This window comes from Durio zibethinus, chromosome 11 (genome assembly GCF_047325235.1).
Source record: "Durio zibethinus cultivar Kanyao isolate XHJ-2024 chromosome 11, ASM4732523v1, whole genome shotgun sequence".
Lineage (NCBI taxonomy): Eukaryota > Viridiplantae > Streptophyta > Magnoliopsida > Malvales > Malvaceae > Durio > Durio zibethinus.
In genome coordinates this window covers 24141485-24163180 of record NC_143172.1, presented here as the reverse complement: position 1 = coordinate 24163180, position 21696 = coordinate 24141485, and the positions used below count along the sequence as shown (strand labels likewise).

Sequence of the window (21696 nt, the reverse complement as noted above, 5' to 3'; positions counted from 1 at the left end):
CCTTTTTTTCTGACACCGACTTCAGGCGATCTTTCTCAAGTTCTACTTCAGGGTTATTTCATTCTGTTTCTACCTTGGCTTTCTTTCTTTTAGCCTTTTTTAATATTTTTGAAGTGTAGCATCTTCTACTTCGGGTAATGCCTCATACACTAGTTATATTGGAGGCATCAGCTTTAGAGACATCCTCTTCTTACTCCTGAACTACTGTATTACAACCATATTTCTAGGGTATAGCTTTATCATCCTTATATGAGAATGGAGTCAAAACTTTAAAATTTATCGACCTGAGAATGAGTTTATCTAGGACTGACTTTGGCTTATTCCCGTAATAAATCATCATCGACTTTAAAAACAACTTTACAGGCTTATCTGTCATGGATAGTTCAACACTTTCTAAGTCTTTTCCTTTTTCATAGACCTCCATCTGGTATGAATCTAAAAGCTTTTGTAACTCTTGGTGAAACTACTCATAAGTTTTGATAAAGTGTCTAACTGCCCCATTATGATGTTTACAACTAGTGCCTGCTATATATACTCTATGATAACTATGTGGACTCACTGATTGTATCATGTCAGCTTTTCATAAAACATCAAACAGTTGACTCAGAGATGTCTTAATATCTGCCACTTTTTTCTTCAAATGGCATTCTTGTTCTTCACTCAAAGTGTTCACATTATGATTAGGTAAAAGATTACCACTAACATTTGAGGCAATCACCCTTTTTGTATCAAAGCTAATCATTTCATCCTTGATCAACCATTGCACTTTGTATTTCAAGACAGTGTAATTTTTAGTGGAGTGACCACCAATCCCATAGTGATAATCACATTGGGCTGTGAGATCATACCACTTAGGATAAGGTGGCTTGAGGGGTTTTAATTTACTAGGAGTAATCAGATGACTGTTGTAAAGCTCACGATATAATTTTGTATAAGTAATTGGGATTGGATCAAATATAGGTTTTTCGTGAGTAGTTCATTGCTCTCGTAAACTAACCATTAGGCTGACTGGACAGGTCTGAGGCCTTGAGGTAGGTTGAGGGTTAGGACTGTATGTGACATTCTGAGGTCAGAAGGAATGTTGATATTTTTGGGGTAGGATGGTTGTGGGATGGGTTGGTATGGATAAGGAGAGGTGTTATTCACATCAGGATAGTATAAGGGGTATCCTTGTGATAGGTAAGGTTGATAACCCTGAATTGTTGCCTATCAAAGCTCACAGCTTGAACTTCAGTTTCTTTCTTCTTCGAGGCTTTTTTAGTGGATGTTTCACTTCCTTCTAGCTTACCATGCTTGATGGCATTCTTAATAATTTCTTTCAAAATTACTATGTCAACAAAATTTTTGGTTGCATTTCCTATCATCTTTTCATAATATGAAGGTTTTAAAGTGCTAACAAATAGTAGTAGTCTCTTTTTCAGTCAGAAAAGGTTGTATCTGAGAAACTACATCCCTCCATCTCTGAGCGTATTCTTTAAAAGACTCATTTACCTTTTTCTTCAGGTTCTGTAAAGACAAACGATTAGGAGCCAAATCGATAATATGTCGATATTGACTAATGAAGTCATGAGCCATATTGCTCCAAAAATAAATACAGGTTCTGTCTAGTTGGATTTACATATGGCAGTAAAGCCTGTAAGGCTATCTTAAAAAACATGCATTAATAATTTTTTATTATGGGCATGGGCTACCATCTTTCGATAATACATAGTGATATGAGTTTTTGAGCACTTCGTACCATCATATTTCTTAAATTTTGATACTTTAAACTTTGGTGAAATGACTACATCCAAAACTAAGCACAACCCAACAGCATTAATAGAACCATAAAATTTAATCCCTTCTACAGTCCGTAATCTTTGTTCAAGCATATTAATTTTTGGATCTTTTTAAGACTCTACCACCTTTACTTTTTCCTGCTCTTTCTTTTTTAAGTCATCTAAATCAAGAATCGATTCTACTATCTTTTCAGTAAAGACATGATTTATATAGCTATGGTAATACCCTGGATTCGAAGTTGATGGTATTCCGGGGTATACAAGATATGAGAACTGTTGTGACGAAATATCCTGTGTGGACTGGGCTTATTGTGGATCGAAACCTGGAGGATACAAAAGGTCGATCACTTCTTATAATGGGAGGCCTTGTTGACTTGTATTTTTTTCTATTCTTTTTCTCTTGTTTAGCTTATTGAGAGCATCTAGAATCTTGTTCAACTCATTCTTAATCTTCTCATGTGCTTTCTCTAACTTTTTAAATCTGTGAGAATTTTTTTACTCCATTTGTCTGGCTCTGACTCTTGTGTTATATCGATGGACAGGGTTCTCGTTAGATGGAGCTATCATTGAACCTTGAATACCATATCTTAAAATTAGCAAATTTATACGACTATCTCATGGTTACTTTGTTAAGTGTAATGAGTGAGAATGCAATGAATAAAAATGCATGTATGCAAAGAATATTTACCTTAAGACGGTATTTAACTAAAAGATTTCATTTATTCCAAAAAAACTTTTATTTACATTGAGTTTATCATCCTAGAGTTATAACCATAAAATCGTTTGATCTGCTCATATTGGGCCTTGGCTTCTTCGATGAAGTTTAATAGATGCTACCCATGCTCTCTTACTAGGGCCACAATTTATTTCAATGCCTCTGCCTCTTCTACCATCTCTCTTACCTTGCATACCTCTTTATAAATTTAGGTCGTTAAGTGCTCAATGTATTTTTATCTTCCTAAGTTCTCTCTTTTATCACACCAAACTTGCTATGATAACTCTCTATGCTCTCTAACCAATGCAGCAATATGATCTTTTTATTCATTCAACTTTTGTTTAAGCCTGCTTAGATAGCTATTTAACATGTTATTTTCTGTCTATACTTAGGTACTTTTTTCTTCCAATTCAGTATATTCTTGTTTCAATCTTGCATTCTCTTCAGTCAGCTCAATGATGGTTATCTTTTTTGCCCTTTCTCTCACACATAACCTTTTATGTTCTTGGTGTAGCTCTGCTAAGTTTTCAACAACTGTATCACGTTCTCTAGCAATCTTATAAACTCTAGCTTCATGACGTTTAGCTCTATCTTTTCACTGATATTTTTCTTCTCGAAGCTTCTGGATTTCTTGCTTTAACTTATCCTTTTCAGACTCAAACTCTTTTATTGCAAGCTCTAATTCTGATGGTGTCTCTTCAAGTTTTCCTCATGTTGGTGGTTGAAAGCTTTCATAAGTGAATACCATTTCTTATCTTCGTTTTGCTCTCCAAGGTAAATACTCTATGGTGGCTTTATTAGTAAATGATCCATGACTCATTCTTCAAGAATTTTTTCATGCTTTAATCATCTCACTCATCCTTTGAAATGCTTTTGACTCACTGTAAGAAAAATCTAACTGATGAAGCCTATGCGTCATAGAAATGAACTGTTCTGCCTCAAACTGCCTTCTCACTAGAAATGGTGCATAATTTATCGCTCTCCATAAACCCAAAAATGGGACCATTGTATTATCCCCACATTTATACAACATAGGTTCACGATTCATTTACGGGGCCAACTATCTTACTTTGACACTGGTCAATTTTTATAGGAGAGTTATCCATTCCTTTTTAGACTTTTGTTCTGACCACCCACTTTCATAAAATTCTTTGATCGGAGCTCGATTGTGGATATAAAGCTTCGAGAAAGTACTTTTTTCCATTCAAAATGGCTTTTTATCCATAAGTATAATAATTGCATGCAGCCTATAAAGTGCTATCTATTTCGACGACAGTAACTTAAAGATTTGATAGTCTCTGCTAATATTATCGTTGAAGGGTTAAGCCATTGATCACACTCTAAAAAAAGTCAACCACCGCTATCTCAATATAACCTAAAACCTTTGAAAATATCACAATTCCATATATAGCTAAGGTAAATACATCTTACACATGTTCTTTGTTAACATGTTGCATTAAAAACTTATGAAAAAACTTTTAAGGTAGGCAAACCTATTCTTGTTTCTTCTTTGTATGAGAATCCACAACTTCTTTGTCTATCCTCATGAGTCGAGCTAAACCCTTATGAAATCTTGACTTGTGTTTTTTGACATATATCTTATCAGGAGCCTTGAGGTGCAAACCCAACAAAGTTGAGTATTTTTCGATGGTCGGTGTCATATCAGCTTCATTGAAAATGAAACACTTGTATGCAGAATCTCAGAATTAGGTTACAACTCTGATTAGTTGATCATCGATAACTACTACGAGAAGGTGTGCTATATGCTTGTGTCTCTAGCAAAATTACTCTTATCTTGATGGACTCATCTTCTCTTATATATTAACTAAATTCTTCAGATTATTTTGTTTGAGAAGGATAGATGTTTCTTAAGACAAGGTAAAATCATATCCGAATGGTAAGTAATCCTTCATCTTCAGTTGAATCTTTTCTGACTGGACCCTTACTTCGTTGGGCTACTCGCAAGAAGCTAATACAGATGAAGAATCAACTAGTCGTTCTGTGGAGTCCATGAAAAATTTTTGTTGAAGATCGTCTTTCAAGCAAATGTTCTTTATGTAACTTTATGATATGAGCATGAACCAGTGCAAAAGAATGAGAAAAAAAGGTTAGTATATCCAAAAAAAAAAGAATAGATAAATAACTAAGTAAATTAAAACTTCACACAAAATAAGAGGAATGAACCCTATGCTTTTGGTCAATTCTAAAAGGGAAGGATAATGGCTCTATGTATAGGTTAGGCATTCTTAAGGTTCACTATATGTGGTTTGAGGTTAACGTCTAAAGGTTTCCAAATTGCTCCTTACATTATTATCCATCATAGACTAGTAAAGCACCCTAATCCTCACCCATTATAGGTTACAGACGAAAAAGGTTCAATTTGAGTGGGAGTATTTCGCTAGCCACTGCGGAGGCAATAAACCTTACGAAAGTAATAGGTACTTTACTCCCTCCTAGAGGGATGGAGCTCGGGTATAGAGCTTATGTTATGCACATGAATGAATAAATATATATATATAAAAAGGTTCTATTTTATTAGGCTTTTGGATAACACAAATTTATTTGCTGGTCTGACTCTCAGTGGAGTAGCCAAACTATCATAACGTATAGATCCGAGGATCCATCGCTAGACATTGACTTGAAGGAGTTGCCACCAATCTTTTTTATCTAGGTGCGATTGGTCACTTAAGGAATCTATCCTTTTAAGGAACACCTAAGCCTAAAGGTCCCTAAAAGAATAGGTTCAGGTCTACTAACCAAAACAGGATTCGAAAGTTCAGTTACATGTGAGGAAGGTTATAGCACCCTTACAACGCCCATTGAAAGATGGTACCAGCTTAATTTTATGTTATCCAATAAGCCTTAAAAATTTACCTAGTAATTAACTATTGAAAATTATTCTCAATTGACTCTAATACTTTTAGTAGAAAATTGAAAAAATTTCTTCACCTCAAGAGTATGCAAGGAAACTACTCCTTCACTTGCAGAGGCTCTATCATCGGATTATTTAACATTAAAGAAAATTCAAGAAGCAAAAATGAAAGAAAAAAATGATTCAGCTTTAGGTATAAATCCTTTTCCCTTCAAAAACTCATTGCTTTTGTACAAGAAAAATTGATACTTTCAACTTTTCCTAAAAAAAAACCTTTTTTAGAAAATTATTTTCAAAGAAAATTGATACTTTCAACTTTTCATCGAATATATTTTTTAGAAAACTTATTTTCAAGAAAAATTGATACTTTCAACTTTGTCTTAAAAATATTTTTTAGAAAACTTATTTTTTAAGAAAATTGATACTTTCAACTTCTTCTCAAAAAATATTTTTTAGAAAAACTTATTTTCAAAGAAAATTAATACTTTCAACTTCTCCTCAAAAATATATTTTTTAAAATTTTTATTTAAATAAAATTAATAAAATAAAATAAAAATAAAATAAGAAATACTAAATAATTCTAATCTAATAAATAAATAAATAATAAATAAATAATAAATAAAAAAAAACCTTGGAACGGCTCGACTTAGCGGCTCACTCGACTCGACTTAAGGAAGAAAATGGCTCGAAGACGCGGCTTAAGAGTACAAAGCTCGGCTCGGCTCGACTTCGAAAACAGCTCGCACTCAGGTCACACGCGAATCAAACGTGAGTTGACGCTCGGGTCGAGTCGCCCGATTTCAAAACGCACGGATCTTCTAGGAATAGTAACGTCAAAACGATGTCATTTTCAACAGGTATAAAAGGCTCTAACCTTTGTTTTTCAGCAAATCTCTCCTTTCCTCTCTCTCTCTTCCATTATTTTCCTCCTCTCTCTCTTTACCCGAACGAAGAACTCCAGTTGAATCTTGTCGGATTCTGAAAAATATCATCGAAATCTGAATTTTTTGCTAGAAAGTTGGTCGATTTCTAGAAATAGTTGTTGAAAACTGGGTAGCTGGTCAAAAAATTCAATTGGTGTCGAAAAAGTCACCGAAAAATTCAAATTTCGTCGAAAAATTCAGTCGAAATCTGAAATTTTTCCAAAAATTTTCAAAAAAAATTCGCCTAAAATTCTTCAAATTTTCTAAAAAAATCCTGAAATTACTTCTGACCCTTCTGAACGAATTTTTCTTTCTCTTTTCGCTCTCTCTGTTAGTGTCCTTTCTGTTCTATTCCAACACCTATTTATAGGGATTAATCAGAAGAGTTTTTGATCAATCCCAATTTTCTCTAGGGTTTGGATTCAATCTTTGAATCCAATCCCAACTCTGTCAGCCCCAAATTCACGTCAGAATTTTAGTTGTTCCTAATTCTAATCCCAATCGGGTAAGCAGAAAAAGAAAGAAAGAAAAGAATAAAATAAAATAAAATAAAGATAATATATTAATAGATAACTAAAAGAAAATAATTATATAAATAAAAAATATTAATAGATAAATAACAATAATAATAGATAAATAATAATAAAGTATATATATTAACAGACAAATAATAATAAAAAATATATATATTAATAAATAGTAATAATAAATAATAAATAAGATACAAAAAATAAAAATACAAAATAAAATAAAATAAGCTTACCCATTTGAAATTAGGTCCAATTGATCTTGGCCTGGATTAAATTGGGTGTCTACACATCTATTAAATTATAAATTTATGATAAGGATGAGATAAGTATGAATATTAAATTATTAATTTATAGATACCAATAGGTTAAGTTCTTTTAAGTATACCAATATATATATATATATATATACACCACCCATATTACAAAATGAGATTTCTAACATTATATATTATTATGAAAATAAAATTTCTTATCAAAATTTTTAAGTATAATATACTATTTTTTAAAATACATAATCATTTACTTTTTAAATACTTATGTATGTAAAAAAATATAATAAATCATTTGCTTGTGTATTAAACGAGTTTAAAATTAGTACTTAACTATAATTGTAACTTTTCTTATACTTATAATTTTTTCAAAAAACATTCATTTTTAGCAACAAAATTTATGTTTTGAAGTATATTGTAAATTATTTCCTTTTTTCAATAAAAAAAAGTATTATTATGCTGTAGATAAATTCAAAAACTACATTTGGAAATAAGAACGCACTTATTGTTAACTATGAAACTTTTGTAGTATCTTGCAACGTAATATAAAGCTTTTATTGTCAAATATTACATTTTTTTGTAGTGATTATTGTTAAACATTCAATTTAAAATCAATTAATAATAAATAAAAAGATTCAATTTAAATATAAATTATAATAAATTATATATGAGATAATATTACTTTAACAATTATGACTTATCATCCAAAAACATACCTTGATTTTTCTCTTTGAAAAACTCTTTTTATTGTATATAATTATCTGTAAAAAAAAAAAAAAAAAAGCTAGAGAACTGGTAATGCGTAGATAAGTTCATTTAATAAGAATATAATCAATATTTTCTCTTTATTATAATCTTCTTATAGGACATTTAATCTAAATAGCTTGTGGGATAATTAAATATTATTGAATTAAATTAGAAACGAGTACAGCAAAAAAAAACCCTAATCCACTATATTATATCTCCTTTTACCCCATCGCATAATTAACTGTTCAAATTAACATACCTCAATATTATCCATTTGAGTTTGGCTCGAAGGGAGATGACTTCAGACAAAAAGATTAATTTGGCTTTTGGTGTTTCATCTATTGTAATAATATAGTAACCAAATTAATAAAAATAAATAAAAGAAAAGAAAAACAGTGTGAAATAAGAAAAAGGATATATAAGAGAAAACCATTACTGAAACTGAACTTGTAATGCCCATGTAGACACACGTAACGGGATAATGAGTTGAATACTGCTCCAGAAGATTGTGAGGACATAAGACCCATGTAGAGCTGTCATGTGTCAGGTGGCTGGACAAGACCTAATCAGCACACTACCCTTTGACTTATAATTTTAAGAAATTATTAAAATATTAATATTTTGAGTGGTACCAGGTTAGGCTTGAAAATTCTTATCCACGGCATATAATCGAATTCTGAAATTGGTAAATATATTTGATTTTTATTCGTTTATATTTATTTATAAAATTTAATAAATAATTTTAAATAATATTTTTATATTTATTTATTAAATAAATTGAATATAAATAAAAATTTATTTATGCTTATAATAAATTCATTTAAAATTTATTTAAAATTTATTCGTTTATTATTCATTTAAAATTTAATTAATTTATTGTTCATTTATAATAATAAAAATAAAATTATATTTTTATTTTATCTTAATATTATTTTGAAATTCATTTATATTTGATTAAGATTTATTTATTTAAATTTATTTGATTATAATTTATTTATTTAAATTTATTTGATTATAACTTATTTATTATTTATAAAAATATTCGTTTATATATATTCGTAAATATATTCACTTAATATTTATGAATAAATTTGTTTAACTTAATTAATTGAATTGAATATAAATTGAACAAAAATATCCTATCATTTAAACAAATCGAATTTGAATAAACAAATTAATTTTTTTATTGAACATAAATTGAATATTATAAATATACATTTATTCATTTATATTTGATTCATTTACAGTCTTATCTAATTATATAAAACCTGGTCGAATTGAACAAATAACCTAAATCATGTAATGGTCTATATTTACCTTATCTCATCATGATTAGCACGATTCATAGCATGAAAAATACAACCTTGAGTCATTAAGATTATAGAATAAAAAAAAATTAAATTAAATTAAATTAAATTAAATTTTGTGGTTGATTGTAAAATAAGGCAAAGACAATGAAAGCAAAAGCAAAACTATGTTACTATTCATAAGGGAAAGACTAGGACGCCAAACTTGAACTAATGACTCTTAAATAAACATCTTGACTATTTCTTACTTAAAGGAGTAAGCATTTATCGGGCGGGGTTGGCTGAAATGTACACTTCCCAAGCCACATGGCGATTGGCGACAAAACGGAAAAACCAAAACGATTGCTATATTATAACATGTTCCACACAGCAAAGTCTGTTACGTTTTAGACTATGACATAACAAGCAAACAAAACCAAGTTTTTATTATTTGGTTTTGCTTTGAAATTTCAAGCCATTGCTGAAATATTGATATTACTAAAAGACACAGAACAAGTACAACAATGGGATTTCTAGAAATCGTTTTTCTGGTCCCATTCCTTCACTTCTTTCTCTTGCCTTCACATTTGAGAAAATGATAGAAAAGAAAAGGGTTTTTGGCCATTATGTTGATGCATTTGAAAGTGATGAGAAACGAGATTACTCCTAGGCCATACTCTAAAATGTTCATCTCAATTAGGAAAATTTATTGTTAGAAGGCCAAAAACAAAAGAATAGGTAAGTGGTTTTTTTTTTTTTTTTTTTTTGGTTTTGTATATATGGATGGGGTCATATAATTATGGGGAATATGAAGAACTAATTAAAAAGCTCAGACTTTGTTAAGCATAATTGATTTGCACGTCTTGGGCTTGATTCCATAGTTAGTTAATAGTTAGGTATCTCTTAACACTAAATAACTATAATTAAACGGACCCATCCATGTGTTGGGAATATTGACTCAAATCCCATAAGAGATTTGTTTGAGATTTGTTAGAGATTTGTTTGGGATTTGTCAGATATTGCTTGATGGACAAGAAGACTTGCAAAAGAAGAATTCTAAGAGAAAGAGGATTCTTAATAGGTAAGTTTGACTTGTAAGAGAAGAATTTTAAAAGGAAAGGGATTCTTAATAGGCAAGTTTGACTTACAGGAGAAGAATTCTAAGAGGAGAGGGATTCTTAATGGGCAAGTTTGTATGGTTATAAATAGGTGAAGTCTCTACAGGGTTAGGTATGAGAAAAAGATGTAAGAGAGTTGTAGGGTTTTGTGGGATAGACACCCCATAGGAGTATTGGGGCTTTACATCTTATGGGTGTGTATGTTTGTTTGTGAGTGGACTAGAGGAGATTGAGAAGGTCCGCATAGTTATGATGTATGGGAACATATGGGTATGTGTTTGATTATGTTGAAAGAGTGCACAAGGGTTTGGGTTTGTGTTTGTTTGGGTAGAGAATACTTCATAGGACTAGAGGAGATTGAGAGTGTCTTATGAGTATTGATTATTGAGTGAGGTTGATGATTTGATGTAAGTTTGTAATTCTCTACAACTAGTGGATCTTGTTTCTCATCCGTGGATGTAGGTCAATTGGACCAAACCACGTCAAATTATTGTCTCTTGTGTGTTTGATTTATTATTTGATTTTGCTTCCGCTGATGTGATTAGATTGGAGGCTTTTAGCCCAACAAATGGTATCAGAGCTGTGGTGATCTCCAACAAGTGGTATCAGAGCTGAAGGTTCGAAATGTGAGAAGAGTTGAAGATTCAAGGTGTGGAAAGAGTCGAAGGTTCGAGACGTGAAAGAGTTGATAGTTCGAGATATAGAAAGAGCTTGGTTTGAGACATGGGAAGAAGTAAGGTTAGAGGAGCTCGATTCAAGAGAAGAGTTCGAGTTTAAGTTTTGAAGATTGAGGATTGATTTGTATGAAGCGTGAAGACACAAGAGAAGAAAAGATGATTGTGAGACTTCCATTACAGGTGGAGCCAAGAATGTCTAGCATTGAGACAGATGATTGATGGAATTTGAGTCAAGGTGGAGATTGTTGGGAATATTGACTCAAATCCCATAAGAGATTTGTTTGAGATTTGTTAGAGATTTGTTTGGGATTTGTCAGATATTGCTTGATGGACAAGAAGACTTGCAAAAGAAGAATTCTAAGAGAAAGAGGATTCTTAATAGGTAAGTTTGACTTGTAAGAGAAGAATTTTAAAAGGAAAGGGATTCTTAATAGGCAAGTTTGACTTACAGGAGAAGAATTCTAAGAGGAGAGGGATTCTTAATGGGCAAGTTTGTATGGTTATAAATAGGTGAAGTCTCTACAGGGTTAGGTATGAGAAAAAGATGTAAGAGAGTTGTAGGGTTTTGTGGGATAGACACCCCATAGGAGTATTGGGGCTTTACATCTTATGGGTGTGTATGTTTGTTTGTGAGTGGACTAGAGGAGATTGAGAAGGTCCGCATAGTTATGATGTATGGGAACATATGGGTATGTGTTTGATTATGTTGAAAGAGTGCACAAGGGTTTGGGTTTGTGTTTGTTTGGGTAGAGAATACTTCATAGGACTAGAGGAGATTGAGAGTGTCTTATGAGTATTGATTATTGAGTGAGGTTGATGATTTGATGTAAGTTTGTAATTCTCTACAACTAGTGGATCTTGTTTCTCATCCGTGGATGTAGGTCAATTGGACCAAACCACGTCAAATTATTGTCTCTTGTGTGTTTGATTTATTATTTGATTTTGCTTCCGCTGATGTGATTAGATTGGAGGCTTTTAGCCCAACAAATGGTATCAGAGCTGTGGTGATCTCCAACAAGTGGTATCAGAGCTGAAGGTTCGAAATGTGAGAAGAGTTGAAGATTCAAGGTGTGGAAAGAGTCGAAGGTTCGAGACGTGAAAGAGTTGATAGTTCGAGATATAGAAAGAGCTTGGTTTGAGACATGGGAAGAAGTAAGGTTAGAGGAGCTCGATTCAAGAGAAGAGTTCGAGTTTAAGTTTTGAAGATTGAGGATTGATTTGTATGAAGCGTGAAGACACAAGAGAAGAAAAGATGATTGTGAGACTTCCATTACAGGTGGAGCCAAGAATGTCTAGCATTGAGACAGATGATTGATGGAATTTGAGTCAAGGTGGAGATTGTTGGGAATATTGACTCAAATCCCATAAGAGATTTGTTTGAGATTTGTTAGAGATTTGTTTGGGATTTGTCAGATATTGCTTGATGGACAAGAAGACTTGCAAAAGAAGAATTCTAAGAGAAAGAGGATTCTTAATAGGTAAGTTTGACTTGTAAGAGAAGAATTTTAAAAGGAAAGGGATTCTTAATAGGCAAGTTTGACTTACAGGAGAAGAATTCTAAGAGGAGAGGGATTCTTAATGGGCAAGTTTGTATGGTTATAAATAGGTGAAGTCTCTACAGGGTTAGGTATGAGAAAAAGATGTAAGAGAGTTGTAGGGTTTTGTGGGATAGACACCCCATAGGAGTATTGGGGCTTTACATCTTATGGGTGTGTATGTTTGTTTGTGAGTGGACTAGAGGAGATTGAGAAGGTCCGCATAGTTATGATGTATGGGAACATATGGGTATGTGTTTGATTATGTTGAAAGAGTGCACAAGGGTTTGGGTTTGTGTTTGTTTGGGTAGAGAATACTTCATAGGACTAGAGGAGATTGAGAGTGTCTTATGAGTATTGATTATTGAGTGAGGTTGATGATTTGATGTAAGTTTGTAATTCTCTACAACTAGTGGATCTTGTTTCTCATCCGTGGATGTAGGTCAATTGGACCAAACCACGTCAAATTATTGTCTCTTGTGTGTTTGATTTATTATTTGATTTTGCTTCCGCTGATGTGATTAGATTGGAGGCTTTTAGCCCAACACCATGGCCACACCACTAATTTCCAACTAGTTGAAGCTAGATTTGTCCATATGGGTCACATCCTGGACATGAATTTTGGAATTGATTCAATATAGTTCGAAATTTTATTAATAAAATATATTTTCTAATTTTAATTTTAATAATTTTTTAAAAAATCTCTTAGGCAAAATTTTTAATAGTTTGATAGGATCTAATTCAATTTGACCCATAAACAAGCTTAGTTGAAGCTAAGGTATGTCTATTTCAATTAGGAATTTCAAACCTTCAATATTATTAATTAAGTTAAACATTTACGATCTATAGGGCCAATTATTTACCCATGTAACATTTTGAATTTTCTTGTCTTATTAAAGAAGAATTCCTGATTAATAAGCTATAAATTGTTGCGAATTTGGAAGCAAACTTCCATTGTACGTAGTGGTCTTAAAATAGTAAACGAAAAAGGGAAATATGAATGCTAGCTAAAAAGGTTTTTTTTTTCTTGGTTTATAAGATATCTATGCAAAAAAATTGAAAATCTAATGTTTCTTTTTTTTTTTTTTTTTTTGGTTAAAAAACTGAGACTAAAAGTTAAAATTATTCTTGGTAAAATTCAATTTTTCTAATACAAAAAATTTTATTTTTTATTTTGAATAAAATTAAACAAATTAATTGAATTTTGACTTTCATTGATTATAAATTTTCTTTACAGAATCATACTTGACTAAAACAAAAAAAAAAAAAAAAAGTGAAAGATTATAGTATATTAAGGGTAATAACAGAAAAAAAAAAAAGAAAAAGAATGATTTTTCTTAATTTTTTAAATATAACATTAATTGGAATGACAAAAAGTATGCGAACAACACAATATTATGGGACAATAGAATGATAAATATATATATATATATATGAATTCAAAAAAAAAAAAAAAAAAAACCTCAGTCCACTCAAATAAAAGTAACCATTGTAGATCAATCAAATCCAAATTGTCATATAATCAAAATGTATGAAAAATTATATCCATGGCCATTGTTTTAAATTGGGGAGCTCAATCATCCATACTCATAATTAATTTGATTAGATAAATTTCAGATTATTGAAAAATCAATAATATTTTCCGCAGAAAAGAATAATCAAGGAAAAAATGTAAAGAAATCAACATCAACACCCTTCAAAATGTGTGTGAACAACTAACTTAAAGCTCTATGTATGACTCAAATCCCTTAAACAGTTCAAAATTATACCTAAATTAATGATACTCACATCCTTAAACCAAACTGCAATCATGCATTTGCTTGGTTTATACACGAAGTCACTCACCTTCTTAATTGTACCAACTTTCTCTCCAACTTGATCAAATAACTTGTAAACAAATCAAATTGTGTGGTGGCTGATGAAGCAACATGGGATTTTACATTTAAAGAAGAGTAATTACAAACAATAATTGAAAACGAAATTGATAAATAAATAGAAAAGAAAGAGCATAAGATGCTAAACCTTTCTTAATTCATGCCATTTACATCATACCCTCTTTATCTACCTTTGGCCCTACCCTAATTTCTAAATTTTTTATTAATATATAATTATCATGTTGAAAGAAAATTTGTTGAATTATAGTTTAAAGAAAGGAATGATAAATAAATAAAATAAAAAGAGAGAAACAAATCGACAATCTTACAAAACTGAGTTAACTCCTGAAAAATAAGTTGTTATTTGAATAATTAGCACTTAAAATTTTAATTTGAAAATCTCAAATTTGAGTCTTATAAAAAAAAGCCAGTTTTTATATCAGTATTTTAAGGTTAATATACATAATTACCTTTTATTATATTACTTAATCTTCTATGAGCCTTAGCTTTTTTTTGTAAAGAAAAAAAAAAGGCTCCTAATAAAAAAGGAAAGTAACATTCTTAATTTCTTATGAAACCTCCATGAATATTTGCTAATTATATATCCCTTAAGGACATGATTTTTTTTTTTTATAAAATATGTTTTAACTTGAAAATAATGAAAGAGATTACATGTGCTAAAATTTGAATCATGTACTTACTAAATGTCTCCTTTTAAAGATAGTTGATTCATGCATGAATCAACCAAGGGCATATGGTCCCAATAGCCTGAGGAGGTCTCGGTCCCCCAAGATTTTTAAATCTCTCCTAGTATATATATTAAATAAAATTAAATGACCCACTTAAATTACATTTGTTAATTTTGTTTTTTTTTTTTATTTGATCTCATAACTTAATTTTATTCATTATAATTTAAGATGAATTAAAATTAAATTACATTATTATTTATCTATTTATTGTATCGACCAATCAATACTTACAAATCTTTAAAACCAAAAAATTTGTCACAAGGGTTAAATTAGCCATTTAAATTTAACAAAAATCAAATTAACTTTTTAGCTTCTTGAATCTCCAGTTAAGTATCAAACATATTTTTTCTTTGTTTTTAAGTTGACTACAATTCCTCATTTCCATATAATTCTCAATTCTATTTTAGATCTTTTTCTCTTGTAATCATGCATTTTTTTAACACAGAAGTCAGACTGGACTATTTTGTAAAAGGTTAGTTTATGAAATGATAAAATTAATAATTTTGAAAACTTATATATATATATATATATTTTGTTAGTATGTTGTTGTATATATTATTAATAATATAATAATATATATTATATAAAAAATTAAGATTCAATATAATATTAATTGACTTTTTCAAACTAAACTGTAAAAATCCATCATTGGAGTTAACTAAATTAAGGCTTGAGTTAATGACTATTTTTTATTTGCTAGAAATTTACATACATATTAAGATATGATAGATATCAAGTAGCAAAAAAAAGAAGCAAAAGAATGGCAAAAACGTGTAAGAATGGTATGTGATATTATGAGCTCAACTTCACTAGGCATGGAATCCATGTTACTTATTGTGCCTTTTTTAGGTCACGTCACTCAATTAAAAGGCTTGCATCATGCATAAGTTTTGCTTTTATATATGACCATGCTTTGGCCACTTTCATTTTTATTTTAATTAATAAAAAGGTATTTCTAAGATAACATTCATGTATCACTATTGAAAATTATTTTAAAACCTTACTTGCACTTTGTTTCAATCGACACCACCCCTTATAAAGTAAGATGCGAAGAAAGAAGAAAAAAAAAAAAAAAAAAAAAAAAGAGCTAGTAGGAAATTGAAATTAACCAAAAAAAAAATGAAAATGATGTTTTCTTCTTGGCATTTGGTATATAAAGGATGAAAAACAAAAAGGAAAATAATTAAAAAGTATTTAAAATTGGATAGTTAGCTTTTTAGATTTTTTTTTATTTTTTGTTTATTTAGAGAGATTGGATTTGGATCATTTGAACATGGTGAAATAAGAAAATTTGTCCTTTTTCTAATTATGTTTAGTTTTTTTTTTTTTAATAAAAGAGATTGTAGTCTGAGAAAAAAAAGTTACACATGCTGAAATTTAAAATTTAAATTTATTAAATATCATTTATTAAGAGTGATTGTATAAATAAATTAAATTTTTAGTTTAAAGTGCATTTAATTTTAAGCTATGTAATAAGTGGTTTTTTTCTTGTATTATAACTTCATCTTTTCATATGGTAGAATAATATTTCGAAAATTTTAAATTAAAATCCTAATTACTAATTACTAGAAAACATAAATGTTTGTCATCAAAACTTTTCAAATTATTTTTTCTTCTCTTGCATCAATTAAAATAGAAAGGTTATATAATTCTGGATAAAACATAGGTAAAATTTTTTAAGTAAAGCATGTAAAATTCATTTTAAAAAATGTTTTAACAAAAATTATATTAAAAAAATCAAACTATTAGAGTTTAATGTAAATATTAATAATATATATAATTATTAAAAATATCATTAACAATTTAAATTTAATTGATATTTATTTAATAAAAAAAATTTATCAATATTTATCTAAAAAAATATATTAAAATTTTTTCAAATCTTGTATATTTAATATGCGTAATAAAAAAATTTTATTTATTTATTTTAATTTTAATTATTTTTAAAAAAATATTTTACAAATTTTTCATAAAAAGTGCGAATCTTTTCCCTCCGCCGAAGAGTCAATCAAGTATGATAATTATTACAAGTCTCCGCCAACCGTGAAAGTAGAACAGCCCATTGAGCCAATGCGCCCACCTACACGTGGGACTGTCATTTAAGAGAAGAAGAAGTAACCAATCATAGAGAGGCGGCCATGCGACTTCTGCTGTTAATAAATAGTCACATCTCCTTTTAAAGAAAAAAAAAAGACAAAAACAAAATTACAATTTAGAATAATCTTTTCTCTTATATTATATATTAATATAGTATCTACAAAATAAAAATATCTTAATACATATATGATTATGAATTTTAAATTGTAGAATAGAATATAATTTTTTTATTTCAAAATTTTCATTATGATTATTTCAATATCATAATTCAAAATTTTTAATTTAATGATATTAAAATCGGTTTTAGATTGATCTCAAATTCTACCTTTCAAGATGTATTTCTAGAGATTTCTTTTTTTCTTTTTGATAAGCATAATCTTTAAAAAAAAAAAAATGTGCCCCAAAAAAGAGGACAGCAACCACATGAGTGGGGCTTGGTAAATAGTTGGGGTGCACTTATCAGTATTATTAGGTTCAATTTTGGTTGCAAGGTGTCAAGATCCTAAATATTTTATTTATTTTATTTTATTTCTTTTAGGATATAGGAAAGGTCAGGGACACTTTTCAAACAGTAGAAGAACTTAGAAAATAACAGAACCAAAATAAAAGCAATTTCTGTGGAAATCACATCTAAAACCACGTCAGAGATTAACACGTGTTGATCTGTAGATAGGTGTCCCATTGAGCCGATAAATGATTCAATGCGGTTTAATCTAGGGAAGAAAGTGTGAGGTGTTGACCTTTGCGGTTAGTTTTTGGTTTTTGTTTTTATAGAAGTCAAACCTTTGAGAGAAATTTCTTTTGTCCACTCGAGGGCTGAGGTTCTTTTTTATTGTTTTAAATTTGGAATAAGCTATAAATTTATTATTTTATTTATGTGAACAGTCTAAATTTGTTATTAATTTTTTAATTGATTTAATTTAATGAATATATTTTTAATTTTAAAGTAAATTTATAAACTTCAAATTTTAAAATAACTAAAGAATATTCAATGAAAAAAGTTTTGTTAAAATTTATTTTACAATTCAAATAAAGTTCTAAAAAACACGACAAAAAAATCAAGACCCATTGAAAAAATATAATATTATAGTATATTTAAAAGATATGACATTATATTTAGTAAAAAATATCATGATAAAATAAAAAATAAAATAAAATTTAGATTTTAGCTTCATAGTTGTTTTTTCTTTTATCATATAATTTTAAAAATTATGTTTTGAATCGTAAAATAAATTTTGACAAAAATTTTTATTAATTTTTTTAATTGATTTAAAATTTGAAATATAATGATAATTTTATTTCAAATTAAAAATATAATAATAAAATTACATCGATTGCAAAATTGATTGCAAGTTTAAACATTATCATAAGTATAATGACTAGAGAGTAGAGGATAATGCAACCATCTTGTACTGTCGTTTTTATGGTTTTCAACTTGAAAACGGCGTCTAATGGCAGCTTGACATTTCTACACTAGGGATGACTTGTTATAACATCACGGATGACTTATCATTGCTTCCTAGTCCAACTTTCGGAAACGTGTTGTTCTATAATTCACTAAAGATAGAGAAATAAATAGTTCCAAAATTGAATAATTAAGAGGTGTTAATTAATGGAATTAGGTTTCAGGCTCGTGTTTTATTATGAGAGTAAAATATAAAATCAAAGAATTAAAAACTCTTGAAAAATAATTAAAAAATAAATTAAATTCTTAAATTTTAAAACAATTAATTAAGTTTTTTATTTTTAATTTTACATCAATTAAATCATAAATTGAATGAAATTTGTGGCTACCGTTAAATCAATATACACTTAGATTTTTTTAACATGTGGCAGATGATGGGGTACAAAATTCACCATGGCACATGAAGATTTTGATGCGATTTTACTCACCAGTTAATATTCATGTGTTATTCCTTATTGCTGCAAAAAATAAAAAATAAAATAAATATATATTTTTTAAAAAACTAATTTACAAAAATAAAACTTGCCTCTTCTGCCAATCTCCATGGACACCCTCAAGCCACCATTGCCTCTATCTTTTAAGGAACTCCAAACACCAAAAAAATATTGGAAAAATAATAAGGGTACATGCAGACTGATCTAAACTTTTAAATACCATAAAAATTAATTAAAAAATCAAGTTCAATGGATTTTAATTAATAATTAGGAAAAATCACTGTCACTTTTATTATAGGTGAAAATCACCAACATCTAACGGATCAGATCAAGAAACTAATGAAAAACCTACCTAATTAATTGTGATGAATAATATTACCTAATATGATGATTAAAAAAAAACGTAATTGGACTTTAACCGTATAAGTTTCCTAAATTGATACGGAAAGATAATTCCAACACACGTACTAAAAGTTCAAAAATCATAAAATCTCTTAACTGCAAGATGTTGACATGTTATATCATAAGATGGCTTAAACGTTGCAATTTTCTTTCTTATTCACATCTGTATGTTCATGGAAATTTTAAATTAGTAGGGTCTAAATCAAACCTGCTAGTTGTTCATAGCAATCAATTTGTTTATGTTCACTTTGATATAATTGTTATAAAGTTGGACTTGAACTTAATTTATCTTATATATAAACAAGTAAAAATCTCATGCCTCATTCAATTGGGTTGTTTAATTTTAAATATTGATGTAAGAATTATTGAACTGCATATGTTATGAAATATTTTTTGCTTTGAGGGTTTGATGTGACCTCTTTTGTAGTTTTGTTTTTTGAAAAAATGTGTCTCAATAAGAGAAGGATGATCCTTACTTACAAATCTAGTCCAATTCTTGACTATTGGTTGTCAAATCTTTTTTCCTCTAAACATCACCTCTAATTAAGGGTGTGGACTAAGCTTTCCTTAGTAGTTAGTATAAAGTTTGTAATAATAATTGCACTTTATTTAATATGAAATATTATCCCTTTTGAAAAATGATGCTATCTTTCTTACACTTTAGTCTTTGATGTTTTGATAAATAAAGATGTTCCTTAAAAGCAACAATCTAACACTTTTCTATTAGATGTAAGACCCGTTTCCCTTAAACAATCAAGTTGAGTTCAAAACACATAAATATATGGTGTTGTTAAGCTTGTGATTAGTTCAACAATTAATTTGAGTTAATATAGAGTGGAATTAGATTGATAATTTGCTAAGCTTTGAATGACAAAGGCCTGATAAATAAGTTAATCGTATTGAGGTTTTATTTTAATGTGGCTTAATTAATTAGAATGTCAACCTAATGTTAATTCAAACTAAAGCTTCCTTGATTATCATTATCAGAGCTTAAACACGGATATGACGAATACTTTAATGAATATTTGCCACAAAACACAAAGCTTGAATTAAATCAAGTTCAGCTAAAACATATCCAGTTTCAAATCAGTCAAGCTAGACTCAAATATGAAAGGAATCGAGAGCTCAACTAACTCGATTGGACTGTGAACCTATATGTGCAAATGAATCAATCCTTTCAACGAAGATTTGTTTATTCATTTATTTATTTTATGTGATAAGAGACAATAGTGAATAATTATGTTGAGTGCATATATATATATATATTTATTTATTTATTTATTTATTCTTGAAAGTGAAAATGAGTTGTTAAACCGGGTAAATAAATGTGATAGACATGAAGGGATGATTTAGAGGCAACAACCCTTTTATTATATATCCCAAATGATTTGGAAAACTAAAAGCCCAGAATGGTTTATTCTCTTTGTTAGGCCCTTACATGGGTAGCCCCAATAATTGAACCTTTCTCTCAATCTCGAATAAGGCTGAGAAAAAAAAAATGACATAATCGAAAATCGATTTGAATTGTAGTGTTTGATATAGTTCAAATGGGTTTTTTCATTGTATACGGTTCGATGAGTGCAATTTTGCATTCTCTCTATTGTCAATGCCGTTAGAGCCTCTGCAGCATTTTCTATTTCAAGACAAAACCTATATTCTTCCTATAATACAATTTCATTTATGCCAAATGCCAAGTATGTTGAGGAAATAAGTTATATTTGGAGGCCATGAGAATACATGAGAGAGATCATATATGTTGAACACTACTTAAGCTTAAAAGCTTAAATTATTGAATTTTTGAGTCTTCCATATAAATATATATATAAGACATTTTATTCAAATTTTTTAGTGAATGTTAGATTTTTCACTCACATGTGAATCTTATCCTAACAATATTTCTTATTCACTTGTGAATTTTGATTAAATCTTAGTGTATTTAGGCTCAATATTTAACTTTACCTCTCTACATGTCTAGGTTGTCTCAATGACCCTCAAGCTTATACTTAATCACAACACACAAGCTTGTTGCCTAGGTTATCTCAGTGCTTCTTAAGCTTGCAATCAATCACAGCCTTAACATTGCGCTGCATCACAAGTTGATTCAATACATTGCCTTCTTTTTTAGGTGTTCCGATTCCACATACTCACTACATCCAAATCGAATCTTCTGATACCAACGTTTGGGCATATGGAGTTAATGGACGTGATCAATTTTTTATTTGTCA

General features: G+C 29.3%; 1 long non-coding RNA gene across 1 annotated transcript; it reads left to right on the top strand.

Annotated features, from left to right (window-relative positions):
- Window positions 1-9895: 9895 nt before the first annotated feature.
- Window positions 9896-11821, top strand: LOC149516204 (uncharacterized). The gene is made up of 2 exons (XR_016346543.1): window positions 9896-10645; window positions 10784-11821. It is a non-coding gene; the product is annotated as an uncharacterized LOC149516204 (long non-coding RNA).
- Window positions 11822-21696: the final 9875 nt, after the last annotated feature.